The sequence below is a fragment of the Phascolarctos cinereus genome, unplaced genomic scaffold (assembly GCF_003287225.1).
Source record: "Phascolarctos cinereus isolate Bilbo 61053 unplaced genomic scaffold, phaCin_HiC Scaffold_2;HRSCAF=192, whole genome shotgun sequence".
Classification (NCBI taxonomy): domain Eukaryota; kingdom Metazoa; phylum Chordata; class Mammalia; order Diprotodontia; family Phascolarctidae; genus Phascolarctos; species Phascolarctos cinereus.
In genome coordinates this window covers 3,618,408-3,641,255 of record NW_027555625.1, presented here as the reverse complement: position 1 = coordinate 3,641,255, position 22,848 = coordinate 3,618,408, and positions in this window count along the sequence as shown.

The window sequence follows — 22,848 nt, the reverse complement described above, 5'->3', positions numbered from 1 at the left end:
CCTCCCTCTGTCTCTGGGTGCCCACAGCCTTTGGCAAGCTCCGGCAAAGCTGAGACAAGGGAGCCTGGACCGGCTCCTCCAAGACATCATGGAAGAGGCAGAGCCATGGCTGGAGCCTGGAAGCAGGACAGCACTGTGGTAATTGCGTGTTTCCAGACAGACATAAATACACAGATTAGCCTTTCTGCATTTTTCACATAAAAATAACAACAGTCCCTCAGTCCACTGGCATCAGGGCTGATACTAAGCATTGCAACCTGCTGTTGTTGGCACGGCTATGGGCAAGCTGGCCTGCCTTGCTTTCCCCTCTCCTGTCACTCCAGAGGGGGCCGAGCTTGGCTGCTAAGCACCGTCCCCCCAAGCTGGACTGAGGGCTTCCATGAGAACTGCTTCCAGGGTTTGCCAGGTCTTTATCTGGTCTAAAGAGTTATGTAATTCAATGTGCCAAGCCTGCAGTCAAATGATGAAATGGTCCATCCTCACTTGAAAGAGAGGAGTCCATGCCCCCCATCCTCAATTCTGTCCTCTGCTCTCCCCATAATCCCAGGTGTATCTCCTGGTGAGATGGGCCCCTGCCCCCGTGCCCTGACCACAAGCATTCCCTCCATGTGTGTGCCCCACATGCATCACATGTTCTCTGCATGGGTCCCTCCCCCAATCTTCATGGGGTGACCTGTGGAAGAGCTCACACACATGTGCCTTCCATGTGTCACATGTTCTCTGCATGGATACCTCCCCCAGTCCTCATGGGGTGACCTGTGGAAGAGCACACATACATGTACCCTCTGTGTGTCACATATTCTCTGCACACATTGTGTGTGCATGGGGTTCCCTGTTCTCAATCTGTTTTCCATGTGCTTTGATTAAACGTCTTTGTCTTTTAACTTCTGTGTCCTTTGATGGACTAGCAAAAAAAAGAAACAAAACAGCCTGAGTCAGGGCAAGTGAGTTATTTTTCCCAATAGAAGCTGGGCCTAAATTTGTCTCAAAAGGAGAACTCTTCTGAGGGCTCACTGAAGAGTGGGGGGGGAGCAGTGGGACCCCAGGCCTTTTCCAAGCATCCTGGATGCCCCCGAGGACATGTGTGGCACCAGCCCATGTCAGTCACTGGCTTAATCTCCCATGGCACTGATAACAAGATTTCCTTAAGGGGTCATTTTGTTTTTAGTGAACCCAAGTCTTGACCACCCATGGAGATAAGCTCCCTAATAATAATTAGTGATAACAGCTAACATTTATGTAGCGCTTCCCATGTGCCAGGCACATGCCAACCTCTTTGTAACAATTGTCTCATTTGATCCTTGTAGTAAACTTCAGGACAAAGGATTGTTGACTGAACACATCATGATGGGATGCTCCTCTCCCTAGCTTTATGAGGAAGTCTGGAGGTCTAGCTACAGGAAGGAGGAGAAGAGAGGAGCCTCTCACAGGAAGGGACAAAGCAGCTGTAGCAGACAAGGCAAGGGATGGGGGCATCACAAGGCTCCTTACCCAGGACAGCCATTGAGCCCACTTCCTCTGCCCATGAGGAGCTGGCCAGAGTGAGAAGAGGCCCAAGGGCCCTGGCCAGCACTGGACACCCCAAATGAAGAGAAGCCTGGCCCTCACCCATTGTCTTTTGTCTGTTCCCTCAGGCCAGAGGACTGGAGAGGCCTAGGTCCAGATTTTCCCTCTCTTTACCTAAAACCGTGCTTCTGGGAAGCCTGAGGTCAGCACCAAGTAACAATGCTGATATTGCCTGCAGTATTTTGCTCCCTCCTTGGAGAGGAGGCTGAGGAAACTCAAAACATGCATTTTCTAGAATTTCTGGGTCAAAGATGACCCTGTATACCATCTGAGGCCTGCTGGGATCTGGGAGGGGCTGCAAGTACACAGTCAGGTGAAAGAAGCTTATCATACACTGTTTGGTGACCTCTATCAGTTGCAGGCCAAGAGCAAAAGGACTACGTAGTCAGTGAGTCAATAAACATGTATTAAGCATGTGCCATTATTATCTTTTCTAATCTTCACAACAATCCTGGGAGATAAGTGCTATAATGATCCCCATTTTACAGATGAGGAAATCAAGTCCAAGAGAGGTTTTGACTCGGCCAGGATCATACAGCTACTGAGTTTCTGAGGCTAGATTTGAATTCAGATCTTCCTGACTTCAGGCCCAGAGCTCTACCTGCTACACCACCAGCTGCCTCCATTTGTTCATCCCTAATGCCACAAGCATGAAACGGCATCAGGAAAGGTTTCTGGTAGGAGGGAGGATTTTCACCAGGATGTGAAGGCAGCCAGGGAAGCCAGGAGGGTTGGATGAGGAGAGTGTCCTAGGCTTGGGGGAAGCCTAAGAAAATGGCCAGAGTTTGGGGATGGAGGAACAGCTGGAGGCCAGTGTCACTGAATCAAAGAATACATACATAGTCAGAAGTAAAGTGTAGCAAGACTGGAAAGGTGGGAGGGTGCTTACAAAGGGCTTGGAATGCCAAGCTGAGCATTTTGTATTTGCTCCTCGAGGCCACAGAGAGCCACTGGAGTATACTGAGTAGGAGGTGACGTGGTCAGATCTGTGCTTTGAGAAAACCACTTTAATGGCTGAAAGAAGATGACCTGGGGTAGGGATTTGAGACAGGCAGACCCCCCAGCAGCTACTGCCACAATCCAGGCATGAGGCAATGAGGGCCTGCACCAGGGTGGGGGCAGGGTCAGAGGAGAGAAGGCGGCATGTGGCAGAGATGTTGCAGAGGTGAAATCAACAAGAGATTCTGCAGAGGTGAAATTGACCAGAGGTGCTGCAGAGGTGAAAACAAGAGATGCTGCAGAACTGGAACTAATCAGAGGTACTGCAGAGGTAGAACTGATCGGAGGTGCTGCAGAGGTGAAATCACAGGCCTTGGCAATAGATTGGATGGGGTCAAGGTGGAGGGAAAGAACAAGGCTTTTGTTTTTCTTTGTATCTCCAGCACTAATCACCATGTCTGGCACTTAGTAGGCACCTAATAAATACCTGTTAACTTGACTGGACTTTACTCCACACTCCCAGGCCTGTGTTCTTTCCCCAATGCTGCAGAGAAGAATGGGAACACTGCCACAATCCAAAATTTCCAAAGGTCCATGGTGTCATAGGTGCCCCCTCCCTCCACCCATGCAGTATCAGTACCTTAGGAGATGGTCTTCATGACTTGCTGTGGACACATCCCTATTCCCAGGTGGCCAGGCTAGTCTCAGTCCACAGATACACATCCATCAGAGAGTGTAATTCAATCAATCAGCAAGCCTTTATTGATTTATTACCCACCTACCATGTGATGCCAGGCCCCCATAGAGGCACTGACAGAAGGGAATTCTCGAAGCCTTTCCAGCCTTTCCCAAATCTCATGGGAGCCCAGGCAGATGTGTCTTCATACACTGCTGTCTGCCCTCATCCACAACACCACTCAGTGCTTCATTCCTTGGGATATCAGAATTTACTTTGAGGAACAGGTGGCCCAAGCTGCCTACTTTCCAATCAGCTCCAATTTTGTGGGAAGGAGAGGGAGAGGAAGAAGGACAAGAGGGAGACTGCCATGCTTCTGTAGAATCTATTGCAATTCATATGACAAGCTGCCTAAACTTCAGTCTTCTGCTGAGCCTTCTTGAAGCCTAAGCTGGACAGCAAGCTCCCAGGTGCCCACAGGGGGTCTTCAAGCAACTCCTTTTCCTCGTCATCAGAATTCTTTCTCTGCATCCCCAGTATCTACCTTGAGTTTTCCATCCCTTCTGGCCTCTCTTCCACTGTAGAAGACAGAAGCAAGAGCAGGTAATGAGCTCATTGACCTCCCCTCCTCTTTGAACTCTGCTCTCCTAAAGAACCATGGGAAGCACCAGAATGTGCCTGGCTAGCTTGGCCCACCCTCCTTCAAATTCACAAGAGGGAAAGTGGAGCAGCTGCTTCTTCGGAAGGTTCCCATCATTTCCATCTCAGCAGCCAACTCATCGTCACTGGTAAAAATCAGACCTGTAAGAGACATTTCCCTCATTGATGGTGAAATTTTGTAAGGATGGAAAATATCATCAAGGGAAATCAAGAAGTAATTAGCTATTCTGCTTTGGGGAGGAAGGAGAGAGAGAGAGAGAGAGAGAGAGAGAGAGAGAGAGAGAGAGAGAGAGAGAGAGAGAGAGAAGGAGGGAGGGGAAAGCCCTCCTGCAGACATCCGGGTAATTCAAGTCCCCCATCATATGCTATGATACTTCAGTGCCAGAGTTGTAGTCTAGCTCCTGAACTCATCTGTTTCCCGTTTCTGTCCAGATGGTCTGTAGTATACTTCCATGATGATATCACTTTTATCTCTGCTTCCACTAATCTTTACCCAAACATTCTCCACCACACTTTTCAGCTCTGGAGTCAGGATTTTCTCCCTTGTCATACTTTATCCAGTTCTCAGCACCAGCACCAGCACCAGCACCAGCACCCACCCCTCCACCTGGTCCATTCCTTTTGGGAGAGACCTTTACAGAGCCATGTTGCAGTCAGGAAACTCTTCCCACTGATCTCAGTGATGCTTATGAAGTCAGATTTGCCTTCTTAAGTTAAGCTCTGTAGTCCATCTTGTTGTTTAACCTTCCTTTGGACATTTATTTACAAACATTGGAGATGATGGTTTTTGTTGCTGCATCCTATCTTGGATTTGTGTCTCCTATAAGTTTCTGGTCATCTCGACTCTTACTTTTCTTTCTATATTATAGCTACTAGTGTCTAGCTTGGTATATAACTTAAACCATTTCCTTCCTCTTTAGTTTTATTGGATTTTCAAGACTCTGGGCAAACTCATTTTGACTGGCTTCCCTCTGACACACTGCCTGAGGGCCAAAAGCTCATCATTGCTGCATTTTAATTCTCAGCCCCATTCTCAAACACCCTCTTCTTCCTCAGCTCTTCATTTTCCAAATCTGCCTTTCTCTTCCATAACCCTTGACTTTGTAGAAGAAAAAACATGAATATTAATACTGAGCTCTGTGGTTTGGGGGTCAAATCTGCCAGAAACAATTTTATTCAATTTGACATTAATCTATAACCAAACCATCTCTAGCCTCAGGAGAGAGGTGCCCAACACAGGCATAATTCCCTCATGCCCTCTGACATGACTTGCTCCCTCAAGATTTCAGGTAACATTTATAGGAACCTTGAATAAAGAACAGATCACAATATGTAAAAAGTACAGTTAGGATTACCATTCCGGAATTGTTGAGTAACCAGGTCAACATCTCATTGTCTCCTGGAATCTCACTCCCCTCACTGATGGAGTTAAGCAAAAGAATCTACTCCCACTCACAGAGCAGCCCTAAAATGAAATGAGCTATGAAAAGAGATCATTGGTCTCTAAAAAAAGGACAATCTCAGAACAGGAAGGGACCTCATCTAGTGCAACCCATACCTCACCAAGAATCATTAATACAGTAGATCCAAGCTCCAAATCATTCCTTCTTCCTGAAGTCCTCCAGGGAAGGAAACCCCCTACTTCAACCAGCACTTAGTAAGTGCCTACTGTATTCAAAAGACTGTGCTCAGCACTGGAGGTTATAAAGACAACCATATGAAAGAGTGCTTCAAATCACTAACAAGAAGAAAGATGAAAATCAAAACATCCCTGAGGTTTTACCTCACATTCAGTGAATCAGCAAAGACAATAAAAATGGGAAGTCAATGTCAGAGAGATTATGGGAAGATGGGCACACTAACACAACATTGGTGGAACTGGAAATTGGGCCCACCATTCTGGAAAGCAATTTGGAATTAGGCAAAGAGAGTGAGCAAAATAAAACCTCCATAGCCATTGGCCCAGAAATTCTGCTACTAAGCATATATGGCCCAGTGTGTATGTGAGGCGTGGGGGGAGTAATACTTAAATGGGAAGATACAACATGCACACAGATAATTAAATACAAGATAATGGGATGGGGAGAGAGCAGCAGCAATAAGGGGCAGAATGGGGTGGGGGAGATCAGGAAACACTGCAAGTAGGAAGTGGCCCCTGCGTAGAGCCTCCGGGGTAGCCAGCAGGAGGTGAGAAGAGAGAATATCCCAAGCATGGGGTGTCCAGCCTGGAAAAAGGCACAGGCTCACAGATTCGCCATGACGGAAGGGTCCCCAGACCTCCATGACATCCTCAGTAATTAATCAATCCAGCCTCTGCCTGGAGCCATCCTTGAGGATGCTGCCATGGGACAGCTCTCAGAGTTAGGAAGTTTTATCCACATCAAGCACAAATGTGGCCCTCCCTGCACAACTGCGCCTGGTCCTGCCCCCTGGGGCCAGGCAGACCAAGGCCAATCCCCCTTCTTGGCATGACAGCCCTGCAGATATGTCACCACAGCTCTCATGCCCCCTCACCCCAGTCTTCTATTCCCCAGCTGAACTCCCCAGGTCAGCCAGTCACCTTGGTCCCTTAGACTGGCAGGGCTGGAAGGCACAGAAGGCATCCTTTCTTCCAACCCTCTCATTTACAGATGAGGGAACTCAGGCTGCAAGGGGACACATGACTGGCCCAAGGTCACACACAAATTACTGGGGACCCACAAACGGACCCTAAGTCTACTGCCTTTCCAGGGCTCCAGAGCAGTGGTGGCCAACTCAAACAGAAATGGGGGTCAGTAAATGGCACTTCAGGATCCTGTGGGCTGTATATTAACCTGGAAAGCCATACATGTTCATATGCTTATAGGTTCATTTTTGTAGGCACCACATTGTACTCTGGTTCGGGTTGAACTCAGGAGTGTTGTAGCCACTTGCGGCCAACGGTCTGCATGTGTGACACCTCTACTCTAGACAGTAGTTAGTAAAATGAATAGCTGACCTACTGTGTAAGGGTCCTGAGTATCTGGAGACACCCTGGTAGAAACACTTGTTCCTGGGTCCCTCAGAAAACTGACTCAGTTTCCCCTCAGTACCTGAGGAGGCAACTCCAAACTGCCCTCACTATTGTCTGTCCAGGTCTCTCCAGACACTCCCCCTGGAGAAATCCCACCTGGTTTCTCAAAAGCTGAGTGAGTTATTGGAAGTCCCTGCTGGTAGCTGGGACCCCACTATACTCCTAACCCAAGCAGTTGGCCTCTGGCCTTTGAGCTGTGGTTCATGACCCATTAATCAGTGAAAAACCTCCTTTTGCTTCCAGCAAGCAGCCCTCAAAACAGCCACATCCCACCCTTCCCCCCAACCCTGCCAGGCTGCTGGGCATGATCAGAGCTGCTGGCAGAGCTCCTGGTCAGACTCTGAGGAGGCCGTGGCCCAGTGACCCGGGACCTGGAATGCTTTCAAGGAGCCAGCACTCGGAAGCACTTTAGGAACCAAACTTCCGCAGGCTGATGCTCAAAGCACTGCACAGGAATGAGCCCAAGAGCCTGGTTGCCCAGGCTGGCCAGTTCCCTTGTTTGGGCCTCAGTTTCCTTTTCTGCAAAATAGGGGAGCTAGACCAGATGATCTCCAATGTTCCTCCCAGATCTGACATTCTTTGTTCTAAGACCTGTCCCCACTCTGCTGCTCAGGGCTCTTCTCAGCTCCACCATTCCACGTCCTCTGTTCTCAGAACCCTCCAGCTCTGAACTTCTGTGTTTTCTGTTCCACAAGCCCTCTCCGATCTGACATTCTTTGTTCTAAGATCCAGCCACACTCTGCTGCCCAGGGCTCTTCTTCTCAGCTCTGCCATTCCCTGTCCTTTGGTCTAAGCTCCCCTCAGCTCTGACCTTCCCTAGTTCTAAGGTGCTCTTGGATTCCTATAAGCTCTGGCATTGTATGTGCCAAGGTCTGTCTCCACTCTGCCTTTCTGTGTCAATGCCCCATGGTGCTTCCCACATTTGACCCTCTATGTCCTCTGCTCTAAGCTCCCCCCAGTTCTGACCTTCCATGCTTTCTGTTCCACAGGCCCTCTGACATTCCCTATTCTTTGTCTGAAGATCTCTCTCAGCTCTGATGTTCTATGTTCTATCTGTCATTCTATGAGCTCTGTCTCGAGTCCCTCCCAGCTGACATTTTATGACTATGGACAGCAGCTTGTTGTTGGCCCACCCGGCACCACTGTCCTCAGAGCCAACAAAGGATTCCCTGAAGAACTGCTTGATGATAAGCTCTGTCCCTTATGAAGCTTTGCCCTGAGAGAAGAGAGTCCAGACAGAGGGACAGACAGAGTAGCACAAGGCAGACTTGGTTGGGTCTCTGTCTCTGTCTCTGGCAGCTTCCTTCCTCTCTGCCCAAAGTCTGCTCAGGACATGCCCCTCCCAGAGAGGACTGTGGCTGGGGCCGACCCTAACCCAAAACAGAATCAGCTCCCTGTGGACAAACCTGGGTCTTTCCAAGCCTGGCTCCCCAGCTCAGGGTCGGCTGCCCATTTAAAGAAATGATTTCATCCCTGCACAGGAGCGCCAAGAGGCACGACATTTAGCCCTCCTTGAGTTTATTTGTAAATGGTTCTGACATGTTCCCTTTTCTTTTAGAACACTAAACATTTAGTTGTGTCAAACAGAGACTTTGCTGAGCTGGGGGAAGTCCCTGGTCTCTACCTGCACCATCCCATTGGATCACCCTCCTGATGGCGAATGCCTCCCGGCTGCAGCCAGAGGCCAGTGAGCTAGGTCTCTGGTGCCCCAGCTCTCATTGTGTTAGAAACGGTGCTCAGGGACTGCCAGGCACATAGGAGGGCCACGGGGGTCTCCTCTGGAACACTGATGGTCCTCTGGGAGCTCAGCTCAATTTATGCTGGACTACACATGACAATCATCTCGCATCCAAGGCCTTCCACATGCCAGCCCCCACCTACATCTCCAAATTTCTTGAACATATGCTAGGTCCAAATGTGGACCTCGGGCCTATTACTCTAAAGTGAAGAGGCTTCCCAGCCCAATCTAGGCTAAGACTTCCCCAGTGTCATCTGGGAAGACATCGAGAGGAGGTGAGATCTGAGCAGGTTCTTCAAGAATGGGCGGGATTGGGAGAAGCTAGAAGGGAGGGAAGGGAGGAAAGAGTTCCTAGGCAGGGGGGGAAGGATAGGCATAAGATGACATTTAGTCCCGACAAATGTAAAGTCCTACAACTGGGTTCAAAAAATCAACTTCACAAGTAACAGATGGCAGGAAGGAGCACATCTAAGCAGCCATTCATATAAAAAAGATCTGGGTATATGAGTGGGCCACAAGCTCCTTACAAATCAGTCATGTGGTGTGGCCACCAAAAACTAATGGGATTTAAGCTGTATAAAGAGAAACAGAATGCCTAGAAGTCAGAAGGTGCTTGCCCTACTGCATCCTCCCCTGGCCAGACCACCTGTTCTGGCATCACTTTTTGGGAGGGTTATAAACAAGCTAGAGATGGTCCTGAGTAGAACAACCAAGATGGTAAAACGGCTGGAGACCAATTCATGCAAGGTTTGGTTGGGGAAAAAACTGGGAATGTTTAACCCGGAAAAGGAGAGACTAAGGTGGGATGTGATAACTGTCTTTAAGTATCTGAAATTGTCATGTGGGTAAGGGATTAGCCTTGGTCAACTTGGCCCCCTAAGGAAAAACTGGAGAGAGTGGAATTGGAAAAAGGCAGATTTAGGTTTGAAATCAGAAAAAAAAAAATCCTAAGAATGAGAACTATCCCACAATGTGGGATGGGATGCCCTAGGAGATAATGATCTCCCCCTCACTGAATGTCTTTAAGAAGCAATAAAAATAACCCTTTGTCGGGGTTATATAGAAGAAATTCTTATGCAAGAATGAATTGGACTAGAAATTCCTTCCAGACCTGATAGATATAAGTCTGTGACTTTTCAAGGTAGGTAGGGCAGGGCCGGATTTCAGAAGGCCTTGAATGTCAGGTAGAAGAGTATAATCATGATGTGGCAAGCTGTCAGGGTCTTTTGAAGTGCCTGAGTGGGCAATAGGGTATAATGGAAAGAGATCTGAGCTTGAGTCCCAGCTGTACCCTTACCAGTGGTGAGACCATGAACAGTCTCCTCACCTGTATGATTAGGGCATGAATTACCCCCTCCCCACCTCACAAAGTCTGTTGGGAGGATCCAGTGGCCATGTTTGTGAATGAGTTCTGCCAACTGCATGGCATTGCTCACGCATCAGTTATGACGAGGATGGAGAGGAGGAGGGGGAGGATGAGGATGAGGATAGAGAAGAGGATGGGGATGAGGACAGGGATAAAGGTGAGGGTGAAGACGAAGACGAAAACGAGGAGGATAAGAATGAGGATGAAGATGAGGGTGAGAGTAAGGATGAGGATAAAGACAAAGATGAGGACAAGGCTAGGGAAAAGAATGGGGATGAAGATGAGGGTGAGGATGAGGATGGGGATGATGGAGATGTTATTATGCTGATAATGACAATGAAGAAGACCCAGATCATTTATGGTGGCAATGTTGGTAGTGGTGATGATGATGGAGATGGTGGTGATGATGATGATGGTGGTGGTGGTGGTGATGATGATGGTGGTGGTGGTGGTGGTGATGATGGTGTTGGTGGTGATGATGATGACGATGGAGATGGTGGTGGTGGTGATGATGGTGTTGGTGGTGATGATGATGATGACGGAGATGGTGGTGGTGGTGATGATGATGGTGTTGGTGGTGATGACCAAAAAAGATAAAGAAGATGATGGTAATGATGAAAATGATGACAAGTGAAGAGGAAAGTGCTGAAGATGAGGAAGGAGATAAAGGTGATGATGAAGGTGATGATGATGATGATGATGATGATGATGATGATAATGAAGGAGGAAAGGAGAGTTCAGTGACATTTCATGAGGCAGGGGTTTGGCCTTGGATCTAGTCCCAAAGCAGACAAAGTCTTCCTTCTTAAACATCTTCATGACTCTTCTGGTGGGAACCTCACTGCCAGACTATGTCACTCATGGGAATTTTCCTTGGGGATACATTTACTGGGAACTCCACAGAGGCTCCCACAAATCCCCTCTGGACTTGGACCATTGGTTGGTGAATAGATCTTACGAGCAATAAATGCATAGGAAACACGTCCAGATTCTCCCTCCCATGGAAAGGAAAGACAACTGAAAGACGCAGATTCCTGCTCTCTCATGGTGTGACTATGGGTAAGTCATTTCTCTTGCCTCAAGCTCTTCATCTGTAAGATGGGCACAATAATGTTGGTACTCCCCGTCTCATGAGGTTGCCATAAGATTCAATGATCACTTATCTCTACAGCATTTTAGGGGTTTGCCAACCACTTTTCTCATAACTCCCCCAAGATGTAGTGAATGATGTTAGTGTTATCCTCATTTTGCAGATGAAGCAACCAAGGCTCGGAGAGTTTCCGTGTCCTTCCGTGTCACTGGGACAGCCACCGAGAGTCAGGGCGGATATGAAGCCCAGTCCCCACCTCCAAGGCCAGCTCTGTTTCCTCTATCGCTGAGGCTGCCCCCCAACCTCCATCACATCCTTTGCCCAATGCCAAGATTCTCAGTTTTCTCCACCCTTGCCTGTGCCCAGAGAAGGTAGGTGTTCTGGGATGTCCCTGAAGGCCAGCACATCATGGTCTGGAGGGGTAAGTAGACCCTGTCCCAGGGGCCACGGGAGATGAAACCCAAGAACTTTAGCCCATTAGGAAATTGAAGCCCAGGCCTCAGAGGAACCTAGATGGGACCAAAGCCGTCAAGCCTTAATAGGGACCACATTTCTCTGAGCTGAATCAAGACAGAATCAAAAGACACAGCCCAGGCCAGGAAAATGGAATGACCTAGCCAGCTCTGAGAGACAGACAAGAGCCGGAGGACACTCCAAGGCTAGCTTAGTGCAGCCAGGATCCACGGTGAGAGACCACTCTGTAAGCGGCTTTTGTGCAGAAACATTCTCCAGGCCTTGTCATCTGGGTCCCAGACATGCCCAGATTTGACCTCAGCCTCCCGAGAGCCAAGGAGAGGTGGGGGTAGAGGAGCTCTTCCCGTGTCTTCCCAGGGTCATTGAGCATGATTGCATGGACGGAATGTGCTTTCACACAAAGTTCACCCACACTACTGGGGGTCGGGGAGGGGGTACATGTAGAACATGCCACTGTCAACCAACCAGGAATATGTGTGTCAAGGAAATCATATGGTCTCCATCACGGAGAAACAGCCTCTGAGGCGGCCAGTGCCAGGGTCAACCAGCCGGGGAGCAAGGACGGCGTTCACTCAGTGGGTGAGTCAATAAACATTTATTAAGCATCTCCTTTGTGCCAGGCACTGTACTGAGTGCTGGGCTACATGGAGAGGCCGAAGGCAGTCCCTGCTGGCATGCAGACCATGTGCACGAACAAGCCCCAGAAAGAACTCAGATGAAGTCCTCTGTAACTGAGTCCTCAGCAGTTCATCCCGCTCCCCACAGCTCAGGACTTTCCTCTGCGCTGGGCAACACGACCAAGCACAAAGGCAGCACCCAGAAGCCCCGGACCCAATGGTCAGACCCCCAACCCGCCATGTCTTTGCGGACTCTCCAGCCCTCTCTCGTGACAGCTCAGTCAGATCTGCAGCCACTGTACAAAGGCACGCCAGGAAACACCGGCCCGGGGGTGGGAACCCTCCCTCGCGTCCCCAGGGCTCTGAGCCACGCTTGTCAGTCCACGTGACTTGTCAGACACGTCCGAGTCTTTGTGACCCCTTGGCAGAGATACTAAACTGGTTTGCCATGTCCTTCTCCAACTCATGTTCCAGGTGAGGAAACTGAGGCAAACAGGGTTCAGAGACTTGCCCAGGGTCACACAGCTAGGAAGTGTCTGAGGCCGGATTTGAACTAAGGTCCTGCCTGACTCCAGGTCTGGTGCTCTGTGCACTATGGAGCCACCTACCTGCCTGTCTGAGAATAATAGGCACTCAATAAATGTTTGCTGACAATGTCCTGCTTTTTTTTTACAAGCCCCTGCCTGTCAGCCTCAGAGTGGGAGAGGCTGGTACCCTTGTTAGAGCTTTCAGCAGCTGCTGCTGCTGCCCTCCTTTCCCTACAGGCCAAATGCCCAGGCTCTTCTGGGGCATTCACAGCAGGGATGCTCCCCTCTCCACCCTCTGGGTCCTCCCTCACCCCTCCTTCAGCCTCCTCACATTCTAGCTTGTGCCATGGTTATACGCATACTTTGCTGATACACACACGCACACGCATGCATACACACACACACACACACACACACACACACATACACACACACACACATACACACATGGCTCCCGTAGATTCTATATGACTTGAGAGTTGGAAGAAAATCACATTTTATCTTTGTATGCCAGCACCAAGCACGGGCCTGCCACACAGCTGGCTTAAGAAATGCCAGTAGGACAAAGCAGGCTAGGATTTGGAGCTTTGGGCATCAGCTCCATCCCTTAGTCCTAAATGTGTCCCTGGGCAAGTCATTTAAAGGAAAGCGGAGCTCATTGAGTTATCTAGAAGATCGGGGGTGACAATCCCTGCCCCACTGCTGTGAAGATCACCCAACACCATGGATACGTATGTGAGAATATGAGAGAATCCTCATTATTACCAGCTAGCTAATATCTCTGTCACACTCTAAGGTTTGAAAAGGCTTTTACATACATACATTATCTCATTTGGTCTTCACAATAACCCTAGGAAAGAGATAGAATTATGACCCCATTTTATAGATGAGGAAACTAAGGCTCCAAGAGTGTAAGTGACATACCCAGGGTAACACAGCTATTAAGGGTCAGAGGCAGGTTTCAAGCTCAGGTCTTCCTGATGCCAAAATCAGCAATCACTGTGCCACCTTCTGCTCATGGCTATCTGCCATCTGATCAACATATAACCAAGTAAAAGATGGGGCAGTCATATAGCAAGAATGAGGGGACAGTTGATGGTGGCCCTTGGTATCTCTGCGATTTTGAGAACACACCAGGAGGGCCCCCAACACACTGGCTGGAGCCCCTGAGGCCATTATGAGAAGAAATGGCCCAAGAAGGCCAAGTGTGGATGGGCAGCTATCTGAACCATGGGTGGAAACCTCCACAGCCTGGTATGATAAGACAGTCCTGGCTCTGGGTTCAAATCCCACCTTGGACAATCACTACCTGTGTGACCCTGGACAAGTCCCTTGACATCTCTGGGTCTGGGCTTCCTCCTCTGTAAGTAAGGAGATTGGACTAGCTGACCTGTCAGATCCAGGAATCCCATCAGTGAGTCCCCCCCCCACACACACACAGGTGAATGCAGGAATAACATGACTGTCAGAAAGAAGTCATTGATCTATTCCTGAAAGAAAGCTTGAGCCCAGAAAAGGCTGCAGCTCAGGGCAAGGAGAAGGAAAGGCAATGGAAAGACAGGAGACAGCAATACCTATTTATTCTCAAGCACCATCCCTATGGGAGAGCCAGCCTGGCACATCCTGAGCCACGCACACCTGCACACCCAGACTGCCGGGATAACAGCAAGAGGGAAATGTGATGAGCAGCTCTCCAAAACAGCCCTGGCTAGAGGGGGTCGCTGTGCCAGGCACAGATCAGCCAGCTAGAGTGGGGAAACGCCTCCCCAGCAGAGCGGTTCACAAATGCCCCTGAGCGAGCATGAGAGGCAGCGACTGCACCCACAGAGAGAGACGCTGTGCTGAAGAAGGCATTGGACTCTTCTGATGCTGTGGCTATGACGAACAGCAGCTTCAAAGCCTGCCACCATTCCTCCCCAACACCTCCTCGGTGCCCCATAGAGGCATGGAAGTAGCCCTGGGCTTTCTGGGGCTCCTGCCTAGCCAGGAAGGGTCCAGAGGAACAGCCCAGGGAAGGCCCCACCACATGTCTGTTGTCTGAAGGCCAGCCTGGCACAATGTACAAGGGTTTGACACCAAGGTGACTGAGGAGATAAATTGTTGTTCTCAAGAATTTGGGGCTGGGACATAGAGAGGTCACAGTCTACTCTGGTAGAGGGAAATCTCCAGACCGAAGAGACCCTCACTCTGGGGAGGTCTGCCATCTTCCCAAGGCCCTAGCCCGGGTGCAAAGGGGAGTGTACCAAGGCCTGTGCCATCTGCTATGACTGCTGCTCAGGCCAGTGTTCTTGCCCCTGCCTCGGTGCCAAGTGGAGTCACTTTGCCATTACAGCAGGCTGCTTATCTCCCACACATGGGGCACAGTCTCTCCCCAGGCCACAATCTCCCCCTCTGTAAATTAAGGAGATGGACACCACAGATCCTACCAACTCTGAGATGTCAGGATTTAATTTCATATGCCACCCTGTACATTCTGAAAAGCTACAGCCATTTCCTCTCTATGCAAAGACAGGTGCCCGCTGCTGCCTCAGTTTACCCGCAGGATGCCAGCACAGGGAACCTCAGAGAAGAAGTTGGGTGACCCCGGTTCACATCCCACCTCCGATGCTTTTTTGCTATGTGGCCTTAGGAAAGTCATTTAACTGCTGTGTCATCTGTGAAATGGGGCACCAAATAAGGATAGATTCATCTCCCTTTAGGGTCTTTGCAGCTCCATGAAAACATGATCCAAAAAATCCCAGGAGCCTCGGCTTCCTTCTTAATAAAATGAGATGGGCTGGACCAGATGGCCTCGAGGGCCCCATTTAGCTCTAATTCCCGTGGCCCCAGGACTCAGCATCCTCAGAGCCTCAGCTTCTAGCTCTGCCACATGAAACGTGCTGGATCAGGGGACCCAGAAGGTCTCTTCCAGTGTGAAGAGCTGAGCTCCGCGGTCCTCACATACTCCTGCCTCCTTCTCCCAGGGGGCCAAGCTCTCCAAAAGCAGTCCCTGCCTCAAAGACAACGGGAGAGCCTCAGGACATTTCAATTCTGAAAAATAAACATTCAGACTCTTTCTGATTGGGGGAGGGGGCTTAAGAGAAGCCTCCAAGGCCGTTCGCCAAGAATGCTTCCCACCCTCGCATTTCTTACACTGTGAGCACCTCTAGGGGATTCATTGCATATGTTGCTGATTTAGTCAAACTGAACTCATCATGTTGGTATCCTTTCAGGTGTCCAACAGCCCATGAGTCTTCTCAGAGCCCCTTCCCTGCTGGACCCAGAAGTGGCGCTTAGCCAGGCCTGAGGGAGCTCAGGCCAGGAGGTGGCTGACCCATTCCCAGCTCAGAACCTGGACCTGGGTTTGCTGAACCGCCACTCCCCCCATTATGATCTCCACCCACAAAGGTCTGTGGCAGATGCCTCACAGATGCCCTTGGACGGCAGAGGCAAAGGATTGGAAGGGACCCATGCGCTGGCCAGGCTCTGGGGCAGAAAGGATGCCTACTCTGCCCACGTGTGCTCCCTCTGCCTGTCTGGGACTCACTGCGCTCGTGCACAATGAGGAAGAGGCTCTCTGAATTCCTTCTCCATTCTAGGTTCCAAGGTCCTTGCCAGCTCTGACATGCCCTGTTCTAGGTCATAAGCTAGGTCCTCCCAGTTCTGACAATCTATGGTTCAGTTGCAGGTTTGAATATGTAAAAACAATTAGACAGTGCATGAGTCATGTACAAAAAGTCATCATCACTTTCTGTATGTTCCCTGTGTGTGGAGTCATTCACACAGACACACACTGAAACCCCCACCACAGACACCAGAGTGTGTTCACTCGCACCAGCAATATGTGCGCATATGTACACTCACGTGTGTGTATATACACATGTGTACACACACACACACACATAAGCAATGTTTGAACAGGAAGGGATTGTAGATCACAGCTCTAGGAATTGGAAGGGACCTCAGAGGCTCATTTTATGAAGGAGGAAACTGCAGCCCAGGGTGATTCAGTGGTCACGGTTACTGAGCAGCTGAGGCAGGGTTTGAACTCAAGACCCTAATTAAAACCAATGTTCTTTCGTGCTCTCCTGTTCAGCGACACCCAGTGAACCTTTTGCCCCAAAGTAAGAAGCCCAAGAAGGGGGCACTGGGTTTCTCCCCCTGACCCAGAGGTCATAATGGTAGACCATGTGCACAAATAAATAGATGTACATTAATTTATTCAATCTCTTTGGGAGCTGGGTGACCTTGGGCAAAGGCACTTCCCTTCTGAGACACTGTGTCCAGAGCACTTAGAAAATCTTAAATGTGCTATATGAAGCCTGCCAGTATAATTACTGCCTGAGCCTTAGTTTCCTCTGGTGTCAGATGGGTGGGAAAAAATCCCCTCTGTCCTTAGCCATGCAGGGAAGAACGTGCTTTGTCTCTTTTAGGGTTCTGCAGGCAGCAAGCTGCTGCTAGAATTCCCAGGATTCGGAGAGAGGACAGCTCAGTGCTCAGTGGTATAGAAGCCCACTAGTATGCTGGGAAAGCCCTCTGCAGGCTTGCAGGCCTGGGAAAGGCCAAAGAATGACCAACTCCCACACTTGGCTCCAGTGACCCTGTGCCAGGGGCTCAGCAGAGACTCATGAGGAAACTCTAGAAGGTGCTAGAGAAAAAGTGCTGATGCCAAGGGGCTTAGAGTCCAGGCAGACCTTGGCCCACCACACAGCTCTGTCACAATCCCTCATCTTGTGGGCTCCACAGCCCCCTCCCCCAATCCAGGCCAGATTCTCACATGCAGATGCATTTTCCCACAGAAGTGAAACTAGTCCCAGGAATTCTGTTCCCCTTCACCCCCTACCAGAGCTGCACGGGCCAAACCACTAGCAGGCTCTGAGCGGGGAAGGCCATGCAAGGCCACTGAGGCCAGCTCATTTTCTGGGTCAGACAGAAAATGAGGCCTGTGAGGGGAGCCCACCAAAACACTTGAAGATCACAGACCTGAGAGCTGGGCCTCAGTTTCTCCCTTTGTATAAGGAACCAAGCATGAACATTCCAAATTCATCAGTTCAAGCAGCTTTGAATCCATCAAACTATACTATCACTTGGGCCCCCTATCATATCACCATCTGACCCAGTCAGCCAAGCAATAAGCTACTAATTCTAGGCACCATGACAAGTGTTACAGATACAAAGAAAGGCAAAAGCCCTGCCCTCAGGGAGCCCACAGTATAATGGGGTGAGACAACATGCAAACCACAATTTATGTACAAGATGCATACAGAATAGATGGAGGGTGATCTCAGAGAAAAGCAGTAACAGCCAGAGGAAGGCAGGGTGGGGTGGAGGGAGATGGCCAGAAAAGCCTCCCGCAAAGAAAACATTTGAAGGGAGCTAACAGAGCAAAAGTAAAGAGAAAGGCTTCTAGGCATGGGGGGTGGGGGCCCTGCTGGAAATGAAGTGATATGTATGAGAAACAGCAAGGAGGCATGCGGTACGTGAAGAGGAGGAAAGTCTAAGAAGACTGGAAAGGTAGGAAGGGCTTTAAAGGCCAAACTGAGACTTTCGTATTTGTCCCTGGAGGCTGCAGGGAGCCACTGGGGTTTATTGAGCAGGGGGTGATATCGTCAGACCTGAGCTTTAGTAAAATCACTTTGGTGGTAGGATGAAGGATGGACTGGAGTAGGAAGAGACCTGAGGCAGGTAGAACCCACCCCCCAGCATCTACTGTCATAGTCTAGGCCTGAGGTGATGAGGGCCTGTATCAGGCCATGTTGGAGAGGAGGAGACATCTCCAAGAGATGCTGAAGAGGTGAAATGGAGGGGAGATGCTGCAGAGGTGAAATGGAGGGGAGATGCTGCAGAGATGAAATTGACAAGAAATAGTGGACAAGTAAAATGACCAGAGAGCTGGAAAAGTGAAATGACCAGACATGTCAGAAGTGAAATTGACAAGAGATGCTGCAGAGGTGAAATTGATAAGAAATAGAGAAGTAAAATGACCTGAGGTGCTACAGAGGTGAAATCAACAGGTCTTGGCACCATGTTGGATGTAGGGTGTGAGAGAGAGTGAAGAGCCCAGTATTACTCCTAGGTTGGGAGTCTGAGGGACTGGAAGAATGGTTGTACCTTCAACCATAATAGGGAAAATCAGAAGAGGAGACGGTTTGAGGGAATGAGAAAAGCCCAAGACACTGTCAGATACTTTGCTAAAATGTAGGTATGCAATGTCTGACAGCATCCCTTTGACATACCAGGTGAATGATCTCATTCACTTCCATTCTACAAATGGAGATTGAGTGAAAACTGTCTTGCCAAGTACTGTACTGAGCTGGTGAGGGGGGAGAGAAAATACAAAAAGGAAGCCATTCACAGAGCTGGCTCTCAAAGCTCTTTTCTATTCTGGGATGCAATATGAACACAGGCAAGGAGGATGGAATGTTGTGACCTAAGCTTACAGGAGGGGGCCAGTCAAGGGTTCTGAGGAGCTGGGGAGGGGGTCACCTGGGGGAAGGGGAAAGTCAGGGAACATTTCCTGAAGGAGACTGCACTGGAGTTAAGCCCTAGGGGGAAGGGGTGAGAACAGGCATAGTCCAGGGGAGTCTACTCTTAGTGTGAAAGTCAGTGTGAGGACAGGCCTGGAGGTGAGAGGAGGGAGAATCGTCCAGGTTGGATGGAATCCAGATGACATAAATCCAGATATCTCTGAGGTTTCCCTTCCTACCCAGCAAATCGACAAAGATGACAGAAGATGAGAACAGCCAGTGAGGACAGGGCTGTGGGAGAGCTCCCTTCCTCCTTCTCTCCCTTGTGGCAGCTCTGCCCCTGCCCCATAGCCTGGCTGGTCTGAGCCTGGGACACAGTGAAATACTTGAGCATTTGAACAGTCTGTTCCCACTTGAGGGTTCTGTTTGGTTTGGTTTGGTTTTTACTGATCCTTGGCTCAGAGACCAGAGGGCAACTGCCTGGGACAGGGACGTAATGGGGACCTAGTGACCAGCAGGGGCTGCTGAGGACACACTCTTTGGGAAGCCTGGTGGGATTTCTCCAGGGTGAGTGACCAGAGACACCTGGACAGACTATGGTGAGGGCAGTTTGGGGAGTTGCCCCCTCAGGTACCGAGCCAACCTTCAAAGGGGGACCCAGGAACAGCTGTTTGCATTGGGGTGCCTGCAGATGCTTAGGACCCTGACAAAGTATGTCAGTTATACATTCTACTAACTAGACTGCCTAGTCCTGGAAAGAGGCAGGAGACAGGCCCAATTTCTGACTCTCCAGAAATTTGTGTGTGAGCTTGGGCAAGTCGTGTCTCTCCTTGTAGCCTCAGTTTCGTCATCTGTAAATGAGGCTTCTGTGCCTTCCAGCTCTGCCAACTAAGAGCCGGGGCATCTGGCTCACCCAGGGGGTTCAGCGGGGGAGGAGAAGACTGGAGTAAGGGGAGGCGTGAGAGCTGCGGTCACATCCCTGAAGGGCCGTCATGCCAAGGATGGGGATTAGCCATGGTCTGCCTGGCCCTGAAGGCAGGACCAGGGGGAACAGATGGACACTGTAGAGACCAATTTAGACTCTATGTCAGACAAACAGCCACAGCCCCTCAGTGCTCTCAATCCTCCCTCCCCCACCTCTGGGACATCTCTCCCCTTACATAGCTGGCACTGGAGGGAGGTCTTCATCTCTGCTCACCTCCCCAGCTGCCAGAGCCTCCTACTGGGTCCAGCACCATCCACTCTGTGGTCTCCATCCCTCCACTCCACAGAGATATTCCCGAAGCAGGGGTACAGCTGTGTTCCTCTCCTGCTCAGTAAACTCCACCAGCTCCCTATTCACGTGTGCTATCAGCTCACCTGTTTGGTCTTTACAGCCTGCACAACCTGTACCTCTCCTATCCTTCTAACCGCCTTACCCGAGACTGGCCTCTGCACCGTTCCTTACCCACAGTGCTCCATTTTCATCTGCCCCTAATTCCCACACCCTCCTCAGCTGTGCATCTTTAAGTCCCTAAGTCTCTGCAAGGCTCCTCTCAGACCCACGTCCTCAAGCCTCTCGGGCCTCTTCTAAGGTCTGCTACCTACATATTTCGCATCCCTCCTGTTTCATAGAGTGTAGACACCTATATGTGTGCACATGGATTCCATGACAGCAGGACTGGCTTCATCTTTGTCCATGCCTACCCACATCAGCCTGGAGCTGGCCCTTCCTAAAAGCATGTGAGGTAATTGACTGACTAATTGATTGTGCATTGGAGTCAAGCCCATTTTCATATGGAGATTCTGAAATGGTCACTTCAGGCTATAAAATGGGCTGAATTGTAACTCAAGTCTTCCCGACTCCAGGTCCAGGGCTCTACTCACAGGCCACTTCACCACCTTTAGACTGGACCATCATACTATGACCTCTAGGGGGACAATGGCAGGATTCTTCTGTTGCTCCAGTGAGCTAATTATCTGGGCTAATTACCTGGATGGTGCCATTTCCAGACACAGTCTTTACCTGGATAAAGTCTTTGGAACCCCTCCCATCAGTGTTGCCAGCTTCTCTGGCCTGCCCAGGCTCCCTGGTCCATCAGGAAGTGGCCATAAGGTAAAGGAGGGGGAAGAGGCATCTTCTCAGAGTGTGCAGTCCAGACTCCAGAGATGTGGACAGGGCATTGGATGAAATAATCCATCGCCTCCTTTGCCAAAGAAATAGGAAGAAAATGGTTTTCAGCAGAAAGGCCAGGCCCAGGCCCTGTGGAGGTGCCGTGTTTCCCCAGTATTTGGCTTGTCCAGGAGTGTTTTGTCTGCAAAGGGCCTTGGCCCCATAAACATGCACCGATGAGGTAACCAGTGGAGACCTGTGGGGCTGCAGCCCCAGGCCTCTGAGGCAGCCAGGCCGTCCATCCCTCCTAGCTATGGGAGGAGAGCCTGGGCCAGACAGGCCAAGGCCCCACCAGCCAGCAGGCCGGGCTGGAACCTGAAGAGTCTCGGCAGGGTGGACCGCCAAGTCCCATGTCCAGCTGGCTCCAGGATGGAGACCCTCCAGGGCTGGCGGGGAAGGAGAGTCATGGTGTCCTGGGCAGAATGGAACAGAGGGGAACCTTCCACTAGGGATGATGTTGGAGTGCTGGCTGCTTCCAGGCAACCTTGGGCGCATCCTTGAGCTGCTATCAGATGGGGCTGGGCATCCTGGAGTCACCTGCCTCCCAGGACTGTGGAAAATAAAGTGTTCTACAAACTCTGAAGTGTCCCAGAAACAACAGTTGTTTCTGCTGGAAGGAAAGAATGTGTCCCTGAGATCCCTGAGTTCAAGCCCCAGCCAGAGGTAGAAACAGACTCATCAAGGCCTTGGTATACTGACCCCCATCCAAGCCACTTCAAGGATCCCTCACGATCCCTTGTCATGGGACACAGAGGCAGATACTCTCCTGAGAGTCCTTTGGCAAAAGCACAAAGTCCTTCCAGAGCTGTCTGGGAGTCTCTGGGGCAAGGCTGCTGCCTAGGAGATTGTCCAGAGACCCTTCAAATGTGTCACCATCCTAACCCAGGGAACCATCATTTATCTGCTGGGTGCTTCACAATCTGGCATTCCTGCATGCAAACGTCCCAAAGCAGGGCTCAGCTGAGAACCCTGTGAAAAGCTCTCTTCAGGCCACTGATGGAGGACCTGGCCACAGAAGAGATGGACTTCAGGATGCTTGGTGGACATTACCAAGGACCCTTGGATGGCCACGCACCATGCAATGCCAAGAGAAAGAAAGGAGAATCACAGAGAGAAAAGAGCCCACAGAACAGGCAATGTCCAAGCTGGGAGGGCCCTTGGAATGCAGAGTGTCCAGTGATGGCAACAGTGAGATTTTGTGAGCCCCCTTCACTGGCACCTCCTTCTCAGTCTCCCCCAGGAGCCAGCCAGCCTCAGTTCCCTGGCTGTACAATGCTGGAGGTGCTGTCCGTGGTGCTGGAAGCCGTCCCTGCCCACCAGGGGTTCGCATTCTAATTGGAGACACAACCTGTCCAGGTTTAGCCATGCAGAACAGAGAGACTGCACCTGTGATTTCACTGGCTCAGAGAATTCTCAAATGAGGACACTCCTTCTAATGCAGTCTGACACTCCCTCACCAGCTTCTAGTCTTAAGTTGCTGTGTAGGGCACCTAGAGGTACAGTGACTCACCCAGGATCACCCTGCCACCATGTGTCAGAGGTGAG